The following is a 10020-nucleotide window of genomic DNA, read 5'->3' on the forward strand; positions in this document are numbered from 1 at the left end:
GAGTCAAAGACACTAAGTCCGAGGCTCTAACTATTTAGTCAGTCAGCATTGTTAATGAGTTTCCTCATGTTTTTTCTGGAAGATCTTCTAGGGGTACCTCCTGATAGAGAGATAGAATTTAGGACTGACCTTCTTCTCGAAACTCAGCCCATGTTTATTCTGCCATATCGTATGGCACCTGCAGAGCTTAAGGATTTGAAAGAGCAACTCAAAGAAGAGAAAGGTTTCATAAGGCCCCGTGTTTCTCCTTGGGGCGCACCTGTTCTATTTGTGTAAAAGAAAGATAGTTCATTGCATATATGCATTGACTATCGTTAGCTTAACATAGTTACAGTAAAAAATAAGTATCCTCTTCTGAGAATTGATGACCTGTTTGATCAGTTGCAAGGTGTGGGTTATTTCTCCAAGATAGACCTTAGATCCAGCCATCATCATCTTAAAGTGAGGGAATGTGATATTCCAAAGATAGCCTTTCGAACCCACTATGGTCACTTTGAGTTTCTAGTCATGTCTTTTGGGCTAACCAATGCCCCAACAACCTTTATGGACCTCATGAATCGAGTGTTCAAGCAATATCTCAATATTTTGGTCATTGTTTTCATAGATGATATCCTTGTGTACTCCCGTACTGAGAACGACCATGCAGATCGCCTTAGAATTGTTTTGTAAACTCTTACAGATCACGAGTTGTTTACCAAATTTAGTAAGTGTGAATTTTGTCTAAGATTAGTAGCTTTTCTGGGTTATATTGTTTCAGCCGAAGGCATTAGACTTGATCCCCAAAAGATAGAAGCTGTAAGAAATTGACCTAGATCTATCTCTCCATCTGACATTAGGAGTTTCTTGGGTCTAGCTGGCTACTACCACCATTTTGTTGAAGGTTTCTCTTTTATTGTGTCTCCCATGACTCGGTTGGCCCAAAATAAAGTTAAGTTCCAGTGGTCAGATTCCTGTGAGAAGAGTTTTCAGGAGTTGAAGACTTGACTTACTTCAGCCCTTGTGTTGACTTTGCCTGATAGTACAAATGGTTTTATGGTGTATTGTGATGCCTCTAAAGTTGGTTTGGGTTGTGTGTTGATGAAAAAAGGTAAGGTTATAGCCTATACCTCTAGACAGTTAAAGCCGCATCAAAATAACTACCCAACCCATGATCTTGAATTAGCTACTATGGTCTTTGCTTTAAATCTTTGGAGACACTATCTTTATAGTGTCCATGTTGATGTGTTTACTGATCATAAGAGCCTGCAGTATGTGTTTACCCAGAGGGAGTTGAATCTTAGGCAGAGAAGGTGGTTAGAGTTGTTAAAAGACTATGACATGAGTGTATTGTATCACTCGGGCAAGGACAATGTAGTGGCATATGCCCTTAGCAGGTTGTCTATGGGTAGTGTTGCTCATATAGAGGAAGAAGGTAAGAAAGAGTTAGCTCGTGATGTGCACCGTCTGGCAAGATTGGGTGCTAGGTTTCTTGATTCTACTGAAGAAAGTACTTTGGTACAGAGTAGTTTCGAATCCTCTGTAGTTTTGGAAGTGAAGGAGAAGCTAGATAGAGATCCTAGTTTGGTCAGACTGAAGGAGTCAGTTTATGACCAAAAGGTAGAGGTTTTCTCCCAAGGGGGAGATGGCGTGTTGAGATCTCTGGGTAGGTTGTGTGTTCCGTGTGTTGATGATCTGAGGTAGAGGATTATGGCTGAAGCGCATGGTACACGGTATTCTATCCATCTCGGTGCTACCAAGATGTACCATGACTTACGAGAAATCTATTGGTGGAGTAGTATGAATAAGAATATAGCTGAGTTTGTAGCAAAGTGTGTAACGTGCCAACAAGTTAAGGTAGAACAGCAAAGGCCTGGTGTTGTGATGTAAGAGTTTAGTATACTCACTTGGAAGTGGGAAGAGGTGAATATGGACTTCGTGAATGGTTTACCTTTTCCGCATCATCATCATGATTCTATTTGGGTTGTTGTAGACAGGATGACTAAGGTTGTGCATTTCTTGCCCGTGTATACATCTTATACAGCTGAAGATTATGCTAGGTTGTACATCCGAGAGTTTTTCAAGTTGCATGGATTTCCCTTGTCTATCATTTTGGATAGGGTACTCAATTTACTTCTCAGTGTTCGAGAGTATTTCAGCAGGGTCTTGGTACCCAAGTTTATTTGAGTTCCATCTTTTATCTGCAGATAGATGGTCAGGCTGAGAGAACCATTCAGACTCTAGAAGATATGTTGAGGGCATGTGCTCTTGATTTCAAAGGTAGATGGGATGATCATTTTCCATTGATAGAGTTTGCTTATAACAATAGTTACCATGCTAGTGTCAAGATGGCACCGTTTGAGGCTTTGTATGGTAGAAGCTGTAGATCACCCATAGGTTGGTTTGAAGTGGGTGAAGCTGCAGTGATTGGACCTGATCCTGTAGTCGAGGCTATGAAAAAGGTGAAGTTGATTAGAGAAAGGTTACAGGCAACTCAGAGTCTTCAAAAGTCATATGCCGATGTGAGGAGAAAGGATCTTGAGTTTGAGGTAGGTGATTTGGTGTACTTAAAGGTTTCACCCATGAAAGGGGTGAGGAAGTTTGGTAAAAAGGGGAAGCTTAGTCCCCGTTATGTGGGTCCCTATAGAGTCTTGAGTCATGTTGGTAAAGTAGCCTATGAAGTTGAGTTTCCCACAGAACTATCAGTCGTTCATCCTATTTTTCATGTCTCCATGCTTAAAAAGCATATTGGTGATTCCATTGTAGTGGACCCTTCAGAGAGTGCTGATATTCAGAACAGTCTTTCATTCGATGAGATTCCTATTGAGATCCTAGATTTTCAGATCCGTAGACTGAGAAATAAAGAGGTTCCCTTGGTCAAAGTTTTGTGGCGGAACCAGTCAGTTGAGGGCGCTACTTGGCAAGCAAAAGTAGACATGCGAGCCAAGTATCCGTACCTCTTTTCCATGAGTTTATACCAAGCCAAAGGTATTATTCTTCCTTAATTCATCCCTTCTAAATGTTTAGTTCATCTATATATCTATTATTACACGAGTTCTTGAAATTTCTGAAGTATTCAAGAGTTTAGAAAGATTTTGAGCCGTTTAGCAAATTGCTTCAGCTATGTGTACTCAGTTTCTCCTATGTTCTTGGGCTAACAAGCGACATTCGAGGACGAATGTTCCCAAGGGGGAGATATTGTGATACCCCCAGATATTCTTTAAGTCCAATTTCATCTTTAAGAAGAGTAAGGGCTGACTTTCCAGGTGAGAAATATTTTAAACCATGTAGAATTTCCCCAATATCGACTTTTTTTCATGTAGATAATTTAATTAGCTTTCCAACGATACCAATTTTATCCAAATCCGGTATCGGGGTGAGAAGTTATGGTCGTTTTACTAAGAGTTGTCGGAACCGCCCAGGTGCAATGGATAGGTTGACGGCCCGTCGAGTTTGCGACGGACCGTCTCCCAGACCTTCACAACCAAGGAAGTGACTCTATATTCAGGCTCAAGTGTGATGGCCAAGACGACGGACCATCACAGCTAAGGTAGTGTGGCCTTTTTCTGACCAACGTGCGATGGACGATCCGACGGACTATCAGACTAGCGACGAACCGTCACTCCGACCGTCGCAAATTCCATTCATTATTTGTAAGTCATTTTAAAAGGACTTTTTGGCCTTTTTTCCTTTTTAACACTTAGATATATACAAAATGAATCATATGCCTTCATTATCTCCCAAAACATCTAAAGTCTGGGGTTTCTTTCTCAAGAACAAACCCAAGACCCTTCTCCAAGAAATTCAAGAACTCACCATAGATTCTATAAATTGAGTTGACATTCGAGTTCCCCAAGTCCAAGGCTTTAAGAACCCTCTCTCAAAGAGTAAGAAGAAGAGTTTCAAGCAAGCTTGTTCATCTAGTTTCACAATCTAAGGTATGTGGGGTTTGAGAAAGGACAATTCTTTCGTCCTTATGCCCAAAACTTATTTTAAATTACAAAGATACATGACTTTATGAGTTCTCCTATGAATTTGAAGTGTGGGTTCATACCCAATGTTACTATGCATGAAATTTTGAGATTTGCCAATGTTCTAGAAATTGAAGTACATGAGTATGTTGAGATTTTGAGACAAATTGCTGTAAATTCCAGATTTCTATATGATTTATGAGTCCATATGATATCTAGTATGCATTTTGATGAGTCTTAACTTGAGATTTAATTATGGGTCATTAAACCCTACTTGAGATTTCAATTTTTATGAACTTTTGTGCTATAAGCACCCATGATTTGAGTATTTTGAGATCATTGAGAAAGTTTTGACCTTAATGGTCATAGTAGCTTTGAAATCCACTTTACCAAATGAGACTAAAGATTTTATAGTTGGGTTCTTATGAATCATGAGATTATTTTAAAGTGGATTTCCATGAAATGAGCGTAGCTAACTATAGGGAGTAGTATTTAGCACTGAGTTGGGTAAGTTACTATGGTTTCATACCCTAAAACTACGTGCCACCGTAGGATTGAGATTTATCGGCCCGAGGCCGAGATAAGTGATCACTGAGTAGAGGTTATACTCCCTGAAAAGAGTATGATGCCTCTCCCCAACGTGAGGTTTCTTTCTTAGGAGGATAAGACGTTGGACTCCATGTAGCTCCCATGGTTAATGTCGGTTAAGAGAAACTTCCTTGATATAGAATATTTTCCCTAAAGCTTTGGGATAAGTGATTTTTCCATAATATTAGGATTTTCAAAGTAGTTTCTTGAAGTAAAATTTTCCCAAGAAGAAAGTAGTTTTCCCTACTAGTAAGAGTTATAGAATTTCGAGTTCCAAGTTTCTTGAGTTCAAAAGAGTTCTAAGTCCTTGAGCTTTAAAGAAGTTTTACTCTCCATGAGGTATATGCATGAGTTTGAAAGTACTGTTTAAAGCGTTCTTTAGTTTACAAGTAATGAGAATAAGAGAATAGTTCAGATTTTAAAGCTAAAGTATAATGACTCACGAGATTTGTGTTACATGCTTCATTCTACATGATTTATGAGCTTTATATTGTAGACGTATTCAAGCTATGTGAGTCATTCACATTTACATGCATGATTTGATTAAAGAGTATGGATATTATTTTTTGTAAATGCATACACCCCCATATACTCCGTACATTCCCAAGTGCTGATCCACATATATGTCTATGTGCTACATTGTCTTATAATGTAGGTTCAGGTGCTCAGTCCCAGCCTCGTTAGTGATTTCTGAGTACCTTTGTCTATATCTCTACAATGGTGAGTCCTCATGGTTCGAGGACCTATCTTCAGACATTTTAGTATTGTTAGTAGACATATTATTACTTTCAGTTCAGTTTGAGTCAATTGGGGACCTATCCCAATGTCTCTCTAGTATACTTGAGTAGTAGAGGCTTTGTCAGACTAGTTATCAGATTGTTGTTAGTATGTTGAAATTTCCAGTTTTGTGATCGTTTGGGTCGAGTATTTTCTTTGTGTTTCCTATTATTTGATACGACGGTGCTATTGTTTTGTTTATTTCTTCTCGTAATAAGTTATTTTATGTAGTGACAGGCTCAAAGGGTTAGCTTGGGGCTACTTGTAACCTTAAGCACCGTATGACATCCCGGAAGGAGATTTCGGGTCATTACATGAACTGAGTTCTAAATTGAAGACTGAAATCAAAATTGTGGGAGGTAATCATCTAACCGACATGCCCCAAATAAGATAAGGTAACTGAGTTGGGGTCCAATCTATAACCCCAATTGGAAAGGTGTTAGTACTATACCACGGGTAAACACAACTGCTGTGGAGTCAGTCCTAACTAGTGGGTGACCTCTAAGATCAGTCCTAAACTAGCGGGTGATCCCTGAGTATGTCAGTCCTATCTAACAGGTGACATCTCATAACCTGCGCTGGCTACGTAGTTCTGGAGCTTAGGGATTCTTCTAGGGACCCAGTCCTAGCTAAAGGGTGAGACCCCATCCCTAGGCTCGCTCGGTGCTGAATCCTACTCCCAACTAAAAGACATTGATCTGATCATACTAAACTGGACTGGACTGATATAGAGTTTAATGAGTTTTCCTAAGTTTTACTGAGTTCTATAACTGACTGAGTGTACTACTGATCGTAACATGACTGATACTATCCTATAACTGACACTGGCTCGAGGTAAACATCTAAATTGTGGGGTATTAAATATCCCCAGGACTCGATAGCATGAAAAGTAAAGCAAAGCATCATCTTGAAGAACATAACAATGTTCACTTGGTGATAATTCATTCATAGATACATTTCATTAAACACTTGTAATGCATTAACTTGTACATGGATGGGGAATACATGTTACCATGCTATAATGGCATTATTTCATTGTCATAGACAATTTATCAAACACATAAGAAGCATACTTGGTTCATTAAATCATAAACACTTAGGGTTAACATAGTTACAACAATCAACTTACAAATTGACGGGTTTATCATGACTATCATATAATTCAACACATACTGGAATCAATTCTTGGAACTTGTAATCTAAATCATGAATTTAAACTCAAACAACACCATGAACATGAATTCAATCTAATTCAAACATAAAAATCATAAATCATAAATCTTGTATTTTGAAAAAGGATTCTTGGGCTTCATAGAAGGTAAGGATCCATGGATGAACATCTAACATACCTTGGAAGATTCTTTCTTGAAGGTTCTTGGAGAAAATCCTTAGACTTGTTCTTAATTTCTTGAACTAGGATTTTTGCCGCTTTGAGAGAGAATGCTTTTAAGTTTGGGAATGAATTGAATAATGAGTAGCTAAGGATGTTTTTAAGGATTAAATCCCTTATTTGGGCATAGTAAAATTGTGGGAAAGGACTGTTTTAACCCTGGGCGTCCTTTTAATTTTTTGTAAAATTTCCTGATCTAGACCCCTGGAGCGATTCGCCACCATCGCACCAAGCCACTGGAAAATGACAACTGGGAAATTGCATGGTGGCACAATGCGGTAATATCACATTGCCACTTTGATTAAGACCTAGAATTTCACCGCGACGCGGTGGTATCGCGTTGGAACATTGAAAAAGGACAATTTTGAAATTGATCCTTAGAGCGAAACGCCAATATCGCGGAGGCTCACTGGTTTTTGACAATTGCCATTTTGGCTGGCTCCGCACTAAGCTGATGGCTAAGGTGGTATACTGTCTTACTAAAATGGTCATAACTCTTTGCCCGGGTGTCGGATTTGGGCGAATTTTATATCGATGGAAAGATTATTCAATTTCCCACACAATGAAAAGTCAAAATCTTGAAAATTCCATATTTATAAAAGTGTATTCATATTTAAAGGAAGTCTTTGACATTTTTGGGATGAATTTAAGCTAGGTAAAAGTACGGGGTGTTACATAACTAGTCTCATTCAAGGACGAATGTTCCCAAGGGGGAGATATTTTAATACCCTATACTTTTCTTAGTCCCGTTTATATCCTAGTGTGTTAAGAGTGAACTTTAAAAATTATACCTGTTTATAAGTGTGGAATTTTCTAGCTCTAGACCCACCAAATTATAAATAATTGAATTATCTCTTCAACGATACCAATTTTTATTAAATACGATACACGGTCGAAAAGTTATGTCCCTATAAGTAAGAAACAGTAGGCCATCATGATTGCACCCCATCACGGTGGAGGGCAAATTCACAATTATCCATTTTCCAATTTCTTACTGTGATTATGTCGTGCTGTGGTGAATTCCAAAATCCCACTCGTCCTTTTCTAGTGATGCAACGTGATTATATCGCATTTTCCATGGTGCAAAATGACACTCGTCCCTTTTCCAGTAAGCCACCGCAATGGCTCCGCATCGCGCTGAGGCCCAAAATTGGGATTCCCGTTCTGAACTTAAAATTTTAAAGGGCAATCTAGTCATTTCTCAATCCATCTAAATCATCAAAAACACTAGATTAAACCTATTCTAAGCCAAATACGCTCATTATTCACAAGATTTCTCTCGAAGAAACCCTAGAAATTTAATTTCAAATCCTAGGGAAACCCAAATTCCACCATTTTTTTCAAGATAACCCAAAATTCAAGATTTTCAATTCAATATCTTCAAGAATAATTCTTCAAGAGAACAAATAGGAATTCAAAGTTCAAGCTTCTTCAATTATTCATCAATTAAGGTATGTGGGGTTATGAACAAGGATAATCCTTTCATCCTTGTTCCCAAAATTAGTCTTAAAGTTGAATTTTATATGAAATTATATGAATTTCAGTCAAGGGTTTATACCCAGTCATTACTATTTGAAGATTATGAGATCACAAGTGATTTAGATGTTAAATTGCATGTCTACTTCAGTCTTTTTATGCGTATGACATTAATTTCTAGATTTAGAATTGAATTATCAATATTTTCATTATTTAGCAAGAACTTATGATGATTTGGCATAAATTTGGTGCATGGGTTACCAAGCCTTAGTTGAATATTTACATTTCAAGAATGACAATGCTTTAAGCACCCTATGATTAGTTATTTTTAGATTTTGATCAAGACTTGACCTTTTGATCTAAGCTTAGATATGGAATCCACTTTACAGTTTTAATTATAGTTTACAGTAAACAGATACACAAGTGGTTTTCATTATAAACCCTTATACTAGTTTTAAAAGTGGATTTCCTACAGAATGAGCATACAGATTAAAGGGAGTAGTATTTAGCACCGAGTTGGGTATGTTTACATACCCTAGAACTATGAGCCAACGTAGGTTTAGATTATTAGATTATTCTCATTTCTATATGGATGATAGTTACAGATGTGATCACTTAGCTTAGGTCATACTCCCTAGCAATAGTATGACACCTCTCCCCGACATGAGATTTTTCTATAAGGGAACTAGACGTTGGACACTATGATAGCTCATATAGTGTATGTCTGTTAGAAGAACCTCCCTACAAAAAAGAGTAAATAATAATAGAAAAGCTTTTAGAAACTAAGTATAAAGGCTCACGATTTTATTCATATATTTTTATATAAGACATCAACTACTAGAATTCAACTTTCAGTTTACAGAAATAGAGGTGAGTCCTTTTACACTTAGCATGTATGATTGAAAATTGATTTCAAGTATAGATTTATAACTAAGTGTGGTGGCTTACAACATTCATATAGTATATTTTATCATTCATGATTTATGATTACAACTTTCAATTACTCAAGCCAAAGTGAGTCATTATTACTTAGCATGCATTATTTATGAGAAAGATATATGTATTCCCTCACTATTTTACTATGCATTTCAACCCCATATACTCAGTACATTCCAGAAGTACTGATCCACATATACGTCTATGTGCTACATTGTCTCATAATGTAGGTTCAGGTACTTAGTTTCAGCAACGTGAGTGATTTTGAGCATCTCCAACTACATCGCGATAGTTGGTGAGTCATCATAGTTTGGGGACCTAGTCATTTAGATTTTCTAGTTTATTACAGTAGTTGATTCAATATTTTCATTCAGTTTGAGTCAGTTGGGGGCTTGTCCCAATGTCTTTCTAGTTATTAGTAGTAGAGGCTTGTCAGACTGCTAGTTATGATTTAGATTTCTAGTGTTGATTGTTCAGACTTTTAAGTCTAATATTTTTAGATATTATGTTTAGATTATTTTAGCTTAGCTCAGATAGAATTTTACATTTTAGCTTTGATTATATATCTATATTTCTCTATTAGGAGCTTTAGATTCAGTAGAAGACTTGTAGGGTTAGCTTAAGGCCACTCATAATCTTGAGTACCGTGTGACGCCTTGGGATCCATTTTTAGGGAGTTACAACTTTCAAATAAGCGAGAACCATTATGTCGGAATTAAAATGGCAAAAAGTAGGCAAACAAAGTTTGGTAAAATTATTAGTAGTGACATATATGGAATATTATTGAACATTACAGTAGTAGAACTGGTATCGTTCTTATGTCAGCAATATATAGGAATCACATCGTGTTTTTTCATCCCATTGACCCTTGGCCACATCTCTAAACAAACAACTTATCTTTATTCA

Source organism: Capsicum annuum, chromosome 3 (genome assembly GCF_002878395.1).
Source record: "Capsicum annuum cultivar UCD-10X-F1 chromosome 3, UCD10Xv1.1, whole genome shotgun sequence".
Taxonomy (NCBI): domain Eukaryota; kingdom Viridiplantae; phylum Streptophyta; class Magnoliopsida; order Solanales; family Solanaceae; genus Capsicum; species Capsicum annuum.